The sequence below is a fragment of the Hesperophylax consimilis genome, chromosome 19 (assembly GCF_061612785.1).
Source record: "Hesperophylax consimilis isolate HC1 chromosome 19, BYU_Hcon_1.0, whole genome shotgun sequence".
Taxonomy (NCBI): Eukaryota; Metazoa; Arthropoda; class Insecta; order Trichoptera; family Limnephilidae; genus Hesperophylax; species Hesperophylax consimilis.
Genome location: NC_142854.1, coordinates 17,736,352 through 17,754,344, shown reverse-complemented (window position 1 = coordinate 17,754,344; position 17,993 = coordinate 17,736,352). Strand labels below are relative to the sequence as shown.

The following is a 17,993-nucleotide window of genomic DNA, read 5'->3' as shown; positions in this document are numbered from 1 at the left end:
ATAACTTATCGGTATACGCAGTTATCTAATTGAAGCGTCTTCTTTACTAAGCCTGTGACAGACCACACTATATTCTGGTTTATTGTAATAATTCCAATTTTGGAAGCGCCACTTAAATACAAAGTAAATCCAAGATCTAGAGATCATTGAACCAGATTTTTTCCAACCACCCAGCACTACAAAAGCCTGTACCTACCTATTTACAAAACAAAAAAATCCGGATATTATCTAGGCGTATAACCTTACTTAGAAATCTTTTTCGAGTTAATATAAATGTCTTGAATATAAGATTTGACTATATTCCTCGAGTTGAAACGAGAGTATTGACATTTACCTGAAAGAAATTCCGGCTGGTTGAATAATATCGTTTCAGAGATAGTGTACCTTATTTTCAACTTATTCAGGATAATCTTATTGATATTTAAACTGTACCTATCTTGTTAAAATATAAGGCATCACTTTCAAAATGACCGGTTAGGTTAGGTGGAGTTGCGTCTGTTTTTCCTCCAGATGTCGTGGGTGCAATTAATCTGCTAACATTCATTCCAAAAGCAACATCTTATAACGATGATGGTAAGAGTTTTTCAAAACATATTGTCACGTTATTCGTTATCCGGTTATCGTTTCCTCAAAATAAAAAAATAAAACTTTAGTAAATTGGTCCTTCTGAGCCGGATTATTTTTTTTAAGCTTTTTTAAAAACTTTACTTACAAAAAAAAATCATAAAAGATACAGTGCTTAGTACTACATTTTACCGATCGTTCAACATTGGCGTTTACAATAATTTATTATTTATATTTTAAGTACTGTAATCCGATAATCTACAAAATGAAATCTGTTAATTGCAATATTTATAGGGTTTTATGTGAAACTGCACAAGAGTCTTAATTGCTTCCAACGGTGTAGAGCCAGTAAGAGTACGTTCCCAATTGGGGTTTATTGTGAGGCTGTAGGTAGAGGGGAGGGAGAGAAGATGGGGAAGTACCAGGCTATTCAGTTTTGGTCATCAATTATGGTCTTAAAGGCGTTTCTGAGAATATCTCCCACACTACGGAATATAACCGCATGAGGTGAATTATTCATTAATATTTACTAAAACAAGGTTATATATACTTTTTTTGGTGTAAGGGTTAATTGTTATCCACCCCTGACACCGAAAAATGTACATATTACATAGTTTAAGCAATGTGATCTCAAAGTCGATCTGGTCTACTAATAAACAGTGTTAAAGTGTATTTTAATAATTTTAAAATGCAGTACTTAATAAAAATTGAAAAAAGATCATTTTGTTGCCCGTGCTGTGATCCTGCAGTTGAAATGACTCAAAAATTGTCGACCTACCGAATCTTTAGGTTGGTAAAAATGTATTTGTCGCTTATTAAAAAGGAAGCCAAAAATTCTATGAACAGTGAAAAACGTGTTTTGAAAAAAGCGTAATATCGGCAAACGAACAAAGTTACACTTGAGGTAGGTTGTGAACAGTCATAATTAAAAACCACATTGTATTGCAACGTGCTCGGTGACACAGTGGAAAGAAAAAACACAGTAAATTTATTTTGGAATATTTTTTTAGGCAAAAGATATTCTTAAGGAGAAAACTCACTGATATGAAATAATACTGTTAATTTATTAAATATCTGGTCAAATTATTAATTTTCCTGTTAAAAATGGGACTGCGGACCTATAACGAATGAATTGAAAGAGTTCCTAACAAAGTATCAGTAAAAAGCAAATGTTTTATGCGGACGGCGGAACACGTGTCCATACAAATACTGATATTGATACTGACATACTTATATTGTAAAAGAACACGTGATCTCGATATATTCTGACTGACTAATATGTTATCAGGAACTTAACATGGTGTCACTTTTAACAGGATCATTTTTCTCTGTGTTTCATAGAATTTGAACAATTCATCAAATTTCAAAGTTGATTTTCATGTTTTGTGGAGGTTCTATTCAAATTCTGTTATCATTTCAATTTTGTTGAACCACTGGCCGATAATTATATAATAACAGAACATGAATAGAACCTTCACATAACTTGGAAATCAACATTGAAATTTGAAGTTTTTATTCTAAATAAAAGAAATAAAAGAAATGACATTTTCACTAATTTAATTAGAAATAACTAATACATTACACATAAATACATTACATAACAATATTATTCACTTTCATTGTTTTGTTGATTGAGCGTAAAAGTGTACTTCTTCATTTCAGTTTTTTCTGAAAGGCAATTATACATGTTGCCCCCCTCGTATCCAATGGATTGTTTACCATAGTGAGTATATATATGGTGTTTAAGAGGAAGCTACAAGCCAAAAATGTGTATATTCTTGGTATACCTTATATAGTAGATAATAGGCATTAAAATCGCTTGAGAAACGAAGTCTAGAAACGTTCGATTTCAAGCACAAAACTGGTTTTTATTTATTTTGTAAATAATTTTATAAGAAAGCAAAAAAGTTAATCAAGTGAAACTGTCACAGATAATCTTATCTATAATACTGTATTTTTTAAAAGTTCTTTCCTGTACGCGTTCATAGATTTCTATTGAAGTTTACATTTTTATATTTTTTATTGAGTAATTTTTTATTTGTATTCTACGCAAGCGAAGCGATAGGAAAACCTTCAATTTATCTAAAGCATATTTTTTGGTTTTCATAATGTACACCAATTCGTTATAAAGATTAATCTAAATAGTGATTTATCACCAAGCTTCGCCTTAAATGTATTTTAGTTGCCGTGTAAAGTGTGTGTGTAGGTACTTGGGACGTTAATGAGTTCTGTATTTGTATGTATGAGTTTATTATGTATTTTGTATATAAGGAGACATGTATTATATTCATATAATATTCTTATTGTTAATAGTTTTGTTTCCATATATATATTTTTGTGAATGTTCTAAGTTTGCAGTGAAATAGCTTTTTGATTAACCTGTAGTTAATTTATATATGTTTCACATGCGTTTCCCCAGATTTCAATCAAGTAGTTTAAATGTGAATGTACGAGGCTATAATATAGACCGTTTTTTAATTTTATTTTGTAACAGATAATATATAATATATAGTACTTAGAGAGGAATTGAACCCAGGATGTTTGGGTGTGAAACCAGTTGTTCACCCATCTACTCGGGTCATTTCATACGAATATGATGAAGAAGCGGACCCACAATGAGCACAGCAGTAAGTAGGACGCGTGACTGCCACTGTAATCTGCGTAACCTTGCGGGGACATTATAATGCGGACTCGGGCGTTCAACTTGTACTGCTGCTATCAAAAGCCGAAGGGCGAAGATGATGTAATAGAGTTCTTACCTAGAGTTCTTTTCATTATTGTAGTCGCCTGTTTGTGCAATGTTGTATAATATTTTAAATACTGGTTTCCAATTGGTTTCCAGTTATACTCGTATATATATACTTCTCGAGTACGACAGCAAAATATCAAAAAAATCTAATTAGAATTTTCGACGTAGTTGTGCCAACTAAACGGAGATACGAGAGTATTGATAATTTATTAATAATCTCTTCAAATAATTGGTAATCCGGTTAAAAACGGCATTGCAGGCCAGGCAAATGAATTAATAGGTATCCTGTTAAACGTTTTAGTAAAATACGAATATATTGTCACGATGTCGGAACACATGTTCGTAAAAGTTCTAGTATTTTCGCATATCAAGGCAAATTAGGAATTTACTAAAAGTTTATAAGGAAATGGTCTGCAATCCCGTTTTTTTAAGGATTATCAATATAGTTTTGGGATAAATTAATGAATGAATGAGTGAAAACTCAAATTGTAATGTTTAATTATTGAAGACAATATAAGCGATTCTTGAACAAAAATTTGAAACAGAAATATGCAATCTAAGAAAAAGATTATATTGCATCCGGGACTTGAACCCAGGAGACCCCCACCTTGGCGGGAGCCGCTCTAACAACTGAGCTAATGAGACCCCATGTCCTTCGGTCATACTTCGAATAAGAACTACATTATCTTCATTTTCTCACGTCACATTTTTTGGCTGCTATCTTTATGTATTAAAAAAGCGAAAATAATTTAAACTGGTTGCAAAGTTTTAATGTTTATTTTTTTAGGTGATTTTTCACGAAAACGGCGCTATATAAATTAGCCAAAAGTTATTATGGCGTGAGACATCTAGCGGAATTAAAAGAAACAATGAAATCAACATCAGACACCGTCGCTTTGAAATAATAAAAATGTTCCATCTGACAAGCCAAAGCTATGCGATTGTGACTTCTAAAGTAACTTTCTTCAAAACCCATTATCGCATAACATTTCTGTACAAGTCTGCTACGACAAAACGCGCCAAAAAAACGTGGCAGAAATGCGAGCATCATATATAAAAATCACATGTCACTGTATTCGTACACGCTCAATCTCCGAAACCGCCCAACCGTCTTGAAATGAAATTTTGTAAATGTTTTTTTTTCAGATTTCTCATCCTAATATACATACAGCCGAAAATTTTAACTTCCCTACATAGAATGCGATCTGTGGCAGGACAACATCTTATATTACAAAATGCATTATACGTGACTGAGTTAAATTCTAACTGGTTTCTAATATCTGTAAATAGTATAAAACAATATAACTTTTTGTCTGTCTGTTTGTGCGCTTAGTTCTTCTAAACTATGCAACGAAGTTTGATAGGGTTTTCACTATAATTTAGAGAATTTATTCCGAAAGGTTTATATGGTGACCGGAAAACTCATCAATAATTATAGTTTACATCTCCCGAAAATAATAACAACATTACTTTTACCCACAATTATGTGAGACTGGTATCACTGTGAACCTGCGCGCGATACCTCACGCGCCAAATATTTCATTCTCTCTCCAGTGGTCTAGCCGCCGGTTTAGCCTGAAATCTCCTCTAACGTACGCGATCTGTTTTTTTCATAAAATTATTGTAACGTGAGTTTTGTTAAAATGAAAACTAAATTGAAAATATTCCAATTCTCATTTTTACACACCAAGAGTAATCACGCAACCTTGGATTCTGCGGATTGGAGAACCACAGAATCATTTAGCCAACAACCCATTTAAATTGGCGATAATCAAAATTCTCCAAACACCTATAAAAAGTGTTATAAAGTTATGAAAAGTGAAAAAAAAACTAGGCTAAATAGGTTACCTACATATGTAACATATGTATTTAACATAGTTTTTGTTTCATCACTTTATATCACCTTTTAAAGGTGTGTTGAATTGTCATTTTGAGGAGTTATCATAGAACCCTGTATATTTCTAACAATTAAATACACTCAAATTCTCCAACTTATTACTTCGATAAATATTCCAGAGGAAGGAAAGGTTAATTTAATGTTGAATAATAATTATCAAAATTGTAGATGGGGACGAGAGTATATTTAGAAATTTCCAAATTACTAGTATGAAAAGGGATGAGGTTTATAAGTATTTAGGATATCCACAATCAAATAGATTAGACCATAGTACAGTGGTGCCTCACACAACGAACGCCTCGCACAGCGAATGCTGCACACAACGAACTTCCTTTTCGTTCATTTCACGATTCATACAACGAACTTCGCTTCACACAACGAAGTCGCCCGATCTTCTACGATCACTGCCGATTAATTGCATCCTCCCGCGCAGGCAGTCGTTAGACTCGTTAGTCACTGCGTAGTACGCTTAACTTACGCACGTATCGCAGCAATCGTTCTTCATTACGAATTAAATCGCACACGTATCACGGCAGTCGTCCTTTTAAGATAAACTCAACATTTTTTTTATATGATGGGTTCTAAAAAAAGCAGGAAGGTGATTTCTCTTGAAACGAAACAGGAAATAATTAGAAGGAGTGAATGTGGGGTAAAACAGTGTGACCTCGTCAAAGAGTTTGGCCTCAACAAGACCACCATTTTCACCATTTTGACAAACGAGGATGCAATAAAATCAGCCAAAGTAGCCAAAGGAGTATCAAAACTATTTAAGTGGCCCAAAGGTTGGAATTAGAGGTAGAGGAAGAGGATGTAGAGGAGCTTATTGAGGAACACAAAGAAGAGCTGACAACTGAAGAGCTCCAAACACTTCTGGCCCAACAACAGGACAATGCTCAAAGGGAAGCGTCATCTGATAACGAGGAGCAACAATCAAACAATCAACCAATTCCAACTGCTGACATCAAGAACATCCTGGTCAAATGGAAAGCAGTTCAGGAGTTTACCAATGCCCACTATCCGGATTCCGCTGAAGCAAACAGGATCAACGACCTGTACTCCGATACTCTTGTCCGTTATTTCCGGCAGATGTTGAAGAAAAGAGAGAAACAAACGACTTTGGACAGGTTTTTCACTGCACCATCGGCGGAAAATGGATGAAGATGTGCAAGATTCGATTATTTCTTAAAATTAAAAAATGTGTGTTTTTTTCACTATGTTTTTAGATGTATCTAAATAAAAATAATAACAAAAAATTTATCTTTTTTTATGTCATCTTACCATATTTTATGCTACAGAACGAATTTTTTTTTTTAACATGTATTGTTATGGGAAAACGCGTTTCACATAACGAACTTTTCGCATAACGAACTTGCTCCTGGAACGAATTAAGTTCGTTGTGTGAGGCACCACTGTAGTATTAAATTAAATTTCAAACTAGGATCAGGAAAATTTTAAAATGCAATCTATCTGCTAAAAATTTTGTAAAAGCAATAAATACTTGGGCAATACCTCTATTGACGTACTCATTTGGCATAATTAAATGGTCTAATAAAGATTTAGATAACTTAGAAAGATTAATTAGAACTACGCTAACAAAGTTTAACTGCCATCATCCAAATTCAGCTATAGAACGAGTTAATTTACCTAGAAATTTAGGAGGTAGAGGTATAGTCAAAATAACTTCTTTGAAACATAATCAGGTAGAAATGCTAAGAACTTTTTTTCCATAGGAAAGCTCATAGCTCAGAAATGCACAAAATAATTTGCAAGGCAGATAGAAATATTACACCTTTAAATTTATACGATGAGAATGCCAACATTTTTATAACTCCCAACCAGGAATTATTAGATTCCTGGTCAAATAAAATTTTACACGCAAAACACTTCAATTATCTCAACCAAAAGTATGTTGACAAAATTTCGTCAAACAAATGGTTGAGTATTGGAGAGTTGAGCGCAGAAATAGAAGGATTTATGCTTGCCATTCAGGATAGAGTCATTAATACTAAAAATTATAGAAAGCATATAATCAAAGATACAAATCAAATTGATGATTTGTGTAGAAAATGTTTGGCTCTTCCGGAAACTATAGAACATATTATATCGGGATTAGCACCGTCCGAGTATACATTTAGGCACAATCAAGTTTTAAAAATAATTCACCAAAATTTGGTAACTAAACTTAACTTGATTGACTGCCGTAATGTAGTACCATATTATGAATACGAACCAAATTCATTTTTAGAAAACGAATTTTATAGAATATATTATGATAAAACTATACTAACAGACCGAACGATTAGTCATAATAGACCCGATATAGTTTTACATGACAAAATTAAAAAAAATAACTTATATCATTGATGTCGCTATTCCAAATTCCTGTAATATTCAAAAATCTGTTAGTGAAAAAATAAGAAAATACACAGATTTAGGAAATGAAATAAAAAGAATTTGGCATTCTCAGACTATAAAAATATTACCATTCGTTATTTCGGCTACTGGCATTATACCTAGCTCTCTAATTAAAAATTTAGGCGTATTAGATCTATCAAAAAAATTATATATAAAGATGCAAAAGTCGGTCATTTTGAATACATGTAGGATAACAAAAGATTTTTTAAATATTTATGTTGAGGGATCAGTAGGATTTATAGGCCCTGTTAGAAGTTCTACCGAGCCGAACCCTCTGATATGAAAATATCTGGAGTCGGTGAATTATTTTCCCATTTGATCTCTGGTGAGTTGACGTGTTGTTCTTGTATTGTTTTGTATTTATTTTGCTTATATAATGCACTTACATAATGTTGATTAACTAGATGATCATTTGTGGAAAAGTGAGTGGAAGGGTTATGTTTTTCCTTTGGGGAAGATTTAACCCGGACAACTAAATCGGAAGTTTTAAAAAAATATTTCATTATTATTATTCATTTATTATTTTATTTTATCAGTACAAAAAAAACATAAAAATTGGAGAGATATATCATTATCAAATTTTCTATTAATGTTTCTCACAGTCTAAATGATATTTTTGTAAATGCTTAATCAGATTTTATTTTTTCGTGCAGAGATGTCTCTAATTGCCTCTTTGTTTTTTGAAGTAAGAAGCTACTTTAATTTTTGACTTCAGTAATAAATTCCCATTATTCCTGCGATTTTTATATATCATATTTTTGGTAAAACGAATAAAAAAATACCAAGAACAAAGGATTCAAAACATAACTTCTCTCGTCTTTATTATAATTTGTTTCAAAATGAAAATTTATGCCGTAGTCTGAATTCTTGATAAACAGTTTCAATTTTTAAAATTACAATTAAAATAATTTTCTATTAAGAGGAATCTCCAAGCCGAAAATGTGTATATTCTTGGTATACCTTATATTGTCACGAATGTAGGTAAAAGGCACTAAAATTGCTTGACAAACGGATTCTAGAAACGTTCGATTTCAAGCATGAATGTTGTTTTTATTTATTTTGTAAATAATTTTATAACAAAGCAAAAAAGTTAATCAAAGAAAACAGTAACAAATAATCTTAGCTGTAATACTGTATTTTTTAAAGTTATTTTTACGCATTCATACATTTCTAGTTTGCATTTATATTTTTATTGAGTAATTTATTTTTTTATTTGTATTCTACTCAAGCGAAACGATAGGAAAACCTTCAATTTATCTAAATCATATTTTTTGGTATTCATAATGTACACCAGTTCGTTATAAAGATTAATCAAAATAGTGATTTAGCACTAAGCTTCGCTTTAAAAATATTATTTTACTCTAGGAAGGTACTTTATCGCTGATCTGAATTCTTCAGTGACTCATATAACTCATCAAAATGACAATTCAACACATCTTTAAAAAGTGACATAAAGTGATGAAACAAAATCTAGGTCATCATTTCATATCAATTTTTACTTTTTAAATGTGTGTTGAATTGTCATTGTGTGGAGTTATCATGGAACCGTTTTCATTTAAAATAAACACTATTCTTTCTAAATAATAAAATTTTTATATCAAACGTGAAAAATTTTGTCAAAAAAGGTAACAATTTTACTGTTACAATTTTCTACCAATCATAGAAAAATTGAGAAAAACTCCATATTTCGAAAACAAATTCGTTTTATTTGGGAAATTTGTAAGAAAATTGTATCTGAACTTTTATCTCCTTCAAATTATAAAAAATAAATTATTTATTTTGGCTATTTTTAGGATTTTATTAATGGATTCCAGTAAAAATATTTGAGGCAAACAAAAAAGCATTATTATTTCTCTTACTAACGTCAAAATAATTATGTAAAGAAAAAAAGATAAAAATACTTTTAAAAAATATGAACGCCCGGCCATATATAACCCTCAAATGCTGGAGGGGTTAAAAAAGTGATTCGTCTATATTATTTCAAATGTAATTAACTTAAACGTTTTGTAATTTTATTTATCTTATAAATCAATATACCATGTACTAGATTCACCATTGTGACAATATAGAACAAATACCTGGATAATAAAACCGCATTATTTACATTTATATTTGATTCAAGAAATTAAATAAATAAATAAGTTTTGTAAGAACTGTGTTTTTTAACCTTTCCGATCGGTTTTCAAGTGTTGTTGCATCGCCTCTTAACCATCGAAATCATACATCCAAGAAAATGAAAGAATAAACAATGATAAAGTCCTAGAATGCACCTGCAATATTATTATGTATATTACCAGGTAAGTACTAGCTATGTCAGTACCTACGTATGTAAATTGCAGATAAATAAATATACACTTCTACCTTAAAACTGAACGCGTATCAGATACCTATTTGTCACGGTGACCTTTCAAAATAATGCGATTAATTTTACAGTGGCGTGGGTAAAAAAAATTGTTGATAAAAAATATTATATAATTTTTCTACATCATTGCAACAAACACCATTTTTTCGCTTATAATGATAATCGTAACAGCTTTTCTATAGCCTTCAAAAAAAAAATCTAGAAGTAATATTTTCTATTAAAAACATAAAACAGTGAATCTACATCACATTTCGACTAGATTTTGTGGTATATCTTTTTTTGATTTGGGCTTTAATTTTCGAGTAAATGGAGTCAGAAGTTGAAATTTTTGGTAACAAAACTCAACTCAACACAAGATCAGTTCAAATCACTTTTAAAAAGTTATATAAAGTCATGAAAAGTGATGTAACAAACACTAGGTTAAGTACAGGGTATTTTTTTTTAATTTTTTTTTTATATTTACTCCACACAGGAGGCCCTGAAGAAAATAATTTCCCTCAGGGCCTATGTCATCTTTGGGGATGCTGTGTGGAGGGTCTTTTTGTGGAGAGGAAGGAGTGAACATGGGTCTTGAAGAGTCCCATGTTGTAGGAGGGAGGAAACACAGAGGCCGGCAGTTCGTTCCACAGCCGAGCTGTTGAACTTAAGAACGAATCGTAGAAGCGACCCGTTCTCATGTGACAAGTGTCAACTGTGTACAAATGTTGGGCGCGCGTTTGGCGTGTATCCCGACTACGCACCGGCGCCGAAGGGATCAATGACGCTAGTTCCTCAGAGCATCTTCCATTGTAATACCGATAGAACAAGGACAGCATACCTACCTGACGCCTGTGCTCTAAAGATTGCAGTCCGTTTGTTAAGATTGGGGAATCTATCAAACGGACCGCCCGTTTCTGCACAGAGTCAAGGGTTTTTTTCAGGTATTTTGGGGCTCCAGACCAGAGATGGCTGCCAAACTCGACAGTAGGGCGCACTTGCGATTTGTACAGGGTGAGCAGTTGTGTACTATTAAAGTATCTGCGGGCCCTGTACAGTACGCCCAGCTTCTGAGAGGCCAACTTTACTCTGGCTTCGATGGAGTCCCCGTACCTGAGCTGGTCACTTATAGTTACACCAAGCATATCATTCTCTTATTGGAATGGTATTCCAATAAGAGGTGTTATTTTGATATTCAATCGTAAAAGATCAATGGTTTCGTTGCTTGTGTGGCACGTAGCGCCGTCTTGTTGAAAGTAAACGTTGTCCAGATCAATACCATCCAATTCCGGCCATAAAAAAATTATTAATCATCTCTCAATAGCGCAATCCATTCACCGTAACTGTTGCTCCAGCCTCATTTTCAAAAAAGTAAGGTCCAATGACTCCGCCGGACCATAAACCGCACCAAACAGTCACACGTTGAGGATAGAGAGGCTTTTCAATAATAACTCTTGGGTTTTCCGAGCCCCAGATGCGACAATTTTGCTTGTCGACAAAACCACCGAGGTGGAAATGGGCCTCATGATTTGCATTTGATTCACTCAAGTGAATTTTAATAATTTCAATGCGTTGTTGAAGCGTGTATCGTTCCATTTTTATTAATAACGTAGTTTTTAATTGTCAAATGTCAAAAAATGACAGCTTCAAAAGTAACATCTACCGAAATAGCGGGCTATTCAAAATAACACCTCTTATTGGAAAGCCCTGTAGTTTACGTTTATATGTTTTTTTTTCATCGTTTTTAATGATTTTATGTCACTTTTTAAATATTTGTTGAATTTTTATTAATTAATACCTGCTCTTTTAAAGTGCGTGAAATCGTAGACCCGTCTCCAAAAGTAAAAAAAAACAAATGCTCAATTAAGCGGAATTACTGCTGTTCTCTGTGTGATGTAAATTCACTAGTTTTCCGCTTGTATTACGAGTTTCCGGACACCGTGTAGAAAGATTCAAACCCTTATCCTGAAATATTGAAGAGAGAAAGCCATTTCAAAACTCCACGCCACTGATATGATAGTGGGTCAACGAATACAGAAAACAGGGTTATGCAACATACAACACACTATATACTACACACGACACAAAACACTACACACGGTTACCGAGAGTACCCACTCCGGTAATAACAACAAGTCAACAGACTGCCATGGTAACTAGTTACTGGTAGTTGCATGTATGTTACTATATGACACTTGACTCTTGACAATTGCAATTATATCATCACCTTCTGCAGATATTTTAATCGATGGAATTCATTTCCAATTTTCAGTTCCAATTTTTCCATAAACCCAGTTGTTTAATTCGCCTGTTGAGTGTTTTTAAGCAAACACAAGAAAAAAAATTTAAAAAAATTTACCACCCCAAAGGAACAATTAACTCTTGATATTTTTTTAATATAATTTTTTACATCATTATTTTTTTTGTAAAAATTTATCATTAATTGAAAAACATTATCCGGCTCGGAAGGACCAATTTTTATTTATTTTTTTATTGTAAAGAAAGACTTTCTCGAGTTACGAATAACCTGACATTATTTGAAGAACTCTTACTAACATAGGCAAAGTTTTTATAAAAAATCCGGCTTGGAGGACCAATTAATTATTACGAAAGGTTTTAAAAGGACATTTGAAAAATTCTTGCTTCAATCATCATAAGAAAATGTTGCTTGTGGATGCGACTCCACCCTGATTAACGATTTGTTCAAAGTGGAAAGCATATAATTAGGAACAAGAAGTATCTTTTGGACGTGTTTCGTCATCTGCAAAACTCTCTTTCCATGCAAAACTGTGTTTCACTATAATTACGAAATTCAAATGGCAATGTACAATTTCAGGCAAGTGTAAGGGAGACAGACTGCGTGCTAAATGATCTAGAACCAAAAGGTACTAAGTCAGTAGTACATTTGTTTCCATTAAAATTTATACGGAAGGGACTTTTAGTTTTCTTCTATGGCTGAAACGGGCGTAGAATCGGCGTTTAAAAGGAAGCTACGATACAAAAATGTATATATTCTTGGTATACCTGGTATATTGTAGGTAATAGGCATTAAAATCGCATGACAAACGTAGTCTAGAAACGTTCGATTTCAAGCACAAAACTGATTTTTATTTATTTTGTAAATAATTTTATAACAACGCAAAAAAGTTAATCGAGTGAAACTATCACAGATAATCTTAGCTATGATATTGCATTTTTTTATGTTGTTTCCTTTACGCGTTCATACATTTTTATTGAAGTTTACATTTATATTTTTTATTGTGTAATTTATTTTTTTATTTGTATTCTACTCAAGCGAAACGATAGGAAAATCTTCAATTTATTTAAAACACATGTTTTGGTCTTCAATACCAGTACACCAATTCAGTACCCCAATTCAGTACACCAATTCGTTATAAAGATTAATCAAAATAGTGATTTAGCATTAAGCTTCGCCTTAACGGAGAACTTACAAGGATTAAAACAATATATGCTGATTTGCCATTTTTGATCAAATACTTACACGTTGTAAAATGTGGCATATGTGGTGAAGATGAATAAAGAAAGGTGCATAAGTATAACGTTTGAAGTGGAAGTGAATAGAAGAAGAGGTCGAGAATGCTCTAGGAAATCGTAGCACAATCAAAGTAAACAAATACTAAAATAGTTAACTTATTCAAAAATCATGTTTCACTATGATCAAGTTGTCAATGCACTCTAAATGGGTCGAGTTCAATTCTAACTGCTTTGTAATCTTAATATTTAAAAATTCAACATGTATATGTTTGTGCTCGTAAAACTCGAAAAGCAGTCGACCGATATCGCCGAAAATTTCAGAGTTTGTTCTTATTAGTGCCAGGAGTGTTTAGAGATGATTAAATGGTAGCAGAAGTCAGGGACGCCCGAGGAATACTTAACGCAATATCTCTGCACCGTATTGAGATACGAAGTCGAATTAAAGATGATGTATGGTATTTTTTTATCAGTAACATTGTGGTATACAATAGTGAATGGTGGAAGAAGTCAGAGGCGACTGAGAAAAATATTAGCAATAGCGAAGCATCGTAGAGGATCCACTAGTATACAGGTGTATCGGCAAGTACCCGACAAACTTTAACCAGCTATTCCTCAGCACATTTGGAGTAAAAAATGTTATAGGCGCTTTGCTGTCCGGTAACATTTTTTTTCCATTTAAAACAAAAAATAAATAAAAAAATCCACACTGCGTCACTGTCATTTGGATTGTTTCTCGTTTTCAACAGCTGTTATTAGCAAGTGTGTCAAAAAGTGTCCTCGCTCTTTCGTACACACTAAATAATAATAGTTAAAAATGAGACGAATGGTGCCGTGCCATTTCGTTGTGATTGTAAAAGCGCGCCAACGTAGGTACGTACGTACATTATTCAACGAAACTCGAACAAAATATTGCCAGATGGGTTTTCAAACTTTGACAAAGGATAAAACATTGGTGACATGTGGTGAAAATATGAATAATAATTTTTTTATTAAAAAAATGTTACCGGACAGCAAAGTGCACGTAACATTTTTTACTCCAAATATGCTAAGGAATAGCTGGTTAAAGTTTGTCGGGTACGTGCCGATACTCCCCGTATTTATATATGTCGTTCCGCTGATAGAGTTGAATATAATTTGGACTATACCTTCTTGATGCTACCCCTGGTGACGGAGGTTGCCATGGGAGGGTGTTGGGTGGCGTGGGGTGGAGTGAGGTGGTTGGGTGCCATTCGTCACCCGCCCCTAAACACCTGTTATAAAAGGGTAGAACTCGCGGATGCTTTCTGATGGGCCGTAATATTGGAAAAATACACAATAGATTGAAAACCTTAAGGTAAATTTATATTAAAGTACCTACCCCTCTACAATTGTATACATTTAATAGACAGTTTTTTAAGAAAAAAATCATTTAAAGAATTGTAACATCGACTTTTTATGCAACATCACACAAGAGAGCCACTGTCCACTTGGAGAACTATGTCGCCACCCGGTTGGGCAGCGTAGTGCAGAGGGTTAAGGTAGGGGTTGTAATAGGGGATTTTTTAAAGCATAGGAAAGTCTGCGTAAATAGATGCTCGCTTCATTATCATATAAACCAGAAAATAATATTTTTACAGCGCTATTTCTGGTATTTCTCACCTAGATAGTAGAAACAGTGGGAGTTATGGTATGGAAGCGTGCGATTATCGCGAGCTACGCAAAAATGCACGGACTATCGAAGTCGTGCATTTTTGCACGTGAAAGTTTTGCGTTTAGTGTGTAGGTAGAAGCAAGGGATACGATGTGTAGTAGTATGGGTGAACGATGTTGGCGACACGCTTTGTACACGCAATTTCATATTAATAATGGTTTATGATCTTCATTGGTTTATCCCGATGGTTATCTACGTCACCGACAACATTAGACTATTTTATCTCCCGGCCTGCAGAACTAACTTGCCAATGGTCATGTCTGTGGGGAGAGCAATCTTGCTGTTGAACAGAATCAATTCGGATATCGACATTTTTAGCATCAATGAAGCTTCCTTTAAAAGGCAAGGCTTTATTATAACTGGTATAGTTGATATACACACTGTTCATATTAATCTAAGAATTCTTATTACAAAAATATTTTAAAAACGCATTGAAATTAACAATTTTGTAATGTTTTTGAAATTAATAAACAAAATTGAATTGAATTGAAATCACGTAAATAGTAAAATAATCAATCCGTAATTTTTTATTTATATTTAAATAAGCATTTTTTTTTTAAAATTTTGGCTGAGGATTGAATCTTCCTCCCCAGACTGACTAAAATGCATAAACCGTTCTATCACATAAGTCAAATACTCATTGGATGATAACGAGATTTATTCCGTACATTAACTTCATAGAAATGCACGTGTTCAAGCTGATAGAATGCATTGTCATCGACAATGAGAGTTTCAGCTCAATCGGATGTCATTAATTCATTTATTCACTAGCAGACTATCTGACGAATATTTTCCTCGGACGTCTCCAACTTTTTCCACCATTAACTACCGTTTACCACAATGTTACTCTTGAAAATACTACACTATATCAACTTTAATTCGACTCTGTATCTTAATCCAGTGCGGAGATATTGCGTTAAGTATTCCTCAAGCGTCCCCGACTTCTTCTGCCATTCTAACTACTCTCTAACCAATTCTGGCACTAATAAGAACAAACCTTGAAATTTTCGCGAAATCGGTCAAGAAGTTTTCGAGTCTACAAGGCACAAACATACGGACATTTATGCATTAGAAAGATTCATTCGAGAAAACAAAATTTAAATTATTATTTTTTAAAATTCATCTTTTTTTACAGCTGTTTGATCAATGTATCTCAATTCCAGCCGGCCCTGTCTCTATAGCGCAATTTCTTCCAGGAAACTGGATGCAGACAGCCTTGGAACTGGAAGTCTGGAGCAGGAGTATAAGTGGGTGGTTTCTGGAAGTCTGTCTCTATTCTCAAGGACTCTTCACTACTGCGCCAATCTAGTTTTCATCTCACGTCTCATAAAAAATAATCAGTTTTATAGTTCAAAGCATTTTTTTAAATATCCCGTGAGGGGCACTTAAATATATATTAAACTATTTTCCATTCTACTTAGAAAAAAATAAAGCCTACATAAGTTAAAATTTAAAGTAGGTTGGTACAGACCTGTTCCCTCAGCAATCTGTTGGAAACGGAGAAGTTGTCATCTGTACCCATTGAGAATATTAAACTCGAATCTTCAAGATCGACTATCATCTGTAATTGATTTCATCTTTACAGATTTATTAGGAGAGAGGGTCAGATCAATTGGGGGACTGCCGCGGAATATCATTTCTTTCTATGGGAGCTGTCACATTGACAGATGACAGCCGCGTAATCACGGCGCTCCGTAAATTGTTCTGATCGTAGGTAGGAGAGGGGATCGCATAATTTATCAAATATAGCCTGGCTAGCAGATCACAGTGCATACAAAAATGTGTGGTTTAAGGCCCCGTAGTAAGCGTTCAAAGATGGTTTGTAAGGAAGATATGTAAAAACGAACGTAAAAGGGAGCGCGCCAATATTAAAAAAAAACGATAATAATTCAGCGAAAATTGTGAAAATATTTAATAAAACACGACTCGTTTGAAATAGAGCAATAATTTCTAGACAAATGTTTTAATTGCATTTAAAGATACACTGTGATTTTTTTCATATCTATAACATATCAAATAACAGAACACAACGTGTTTTTTAATAATTTTCGAAGCGTCCTTTCCGATTTTTTTCTATGGAGGGAATTTCATATAATTAACGTTTCGGCAAAACAAATGTATAGATATTATCTTCAAAAATAACATATATCCTTCTTGGAACTTAAAAACTAAAATAGTTAAAGAGAAACTTGTTATAAATCGATATAAATTGAGTATGCGAGGGCTTAAGCAATATTTTTTACCAGTAAAATAATACTGCGTGGGAACCTGATGTATTATATGAGAATCTATGATAAATTTATAGAACGACTTCCTATTCGATTTCGGGTTTCTATTCCATAGAAAGGCCTAACCTAACCTAACGTAACATATTTAACCTTTTTTATCACTTTTCATGGCTTTACATCACTTTTCAAGATAAAATAGTTGAAATATCCTGAATTGCCCGGTTACCCGTGTATTTGTGTACTATTTATATTGGTGGCGCTCCCATTTTCCTTTCGACTTTAGAGAAAACGTTTGATAGTATCTCCTGAATAAAAACAAAGGGCGACAACAGTCATCGTGATGCAGAAGTTTGCATTTGGCGGTGATAATGATACTCGTTGTTACTGCAGATTTGTATGTTGTTATCAGTAAATATTTGTTATTATTATTAGCTTATTCTAAGCGTTGAAGTTTGCTTAGCGGCAGCGCTGAATTTGATTTTTGTTTTGACGTTTTTACTGCCGATATTTGTATATTGCTATGACACAACGTAAAGCGATGTTAAAGTTTGTTAATGACGGCATTATGCTGTACGGAGGCGAATATCGACCTGACCTAACCCAGCAACAGAATAAAT

The 17,993-nt window shown here is 33.4% G+C and overlaps 1 protein-coding gene across 1 annotated transcript in view; it reads right to left on the bottom strand.

Moving 5' to 3' along the window:
• The window catches only part of Eip74EF (Ecdysone-induced protein E74), a 491,406-nt gene that overhangs the window by 207,542 nt on the left and 265,871 nt on the right, over nucleotides 1–17,993 (bottom strand). The window lies entirely within an intron of this gene.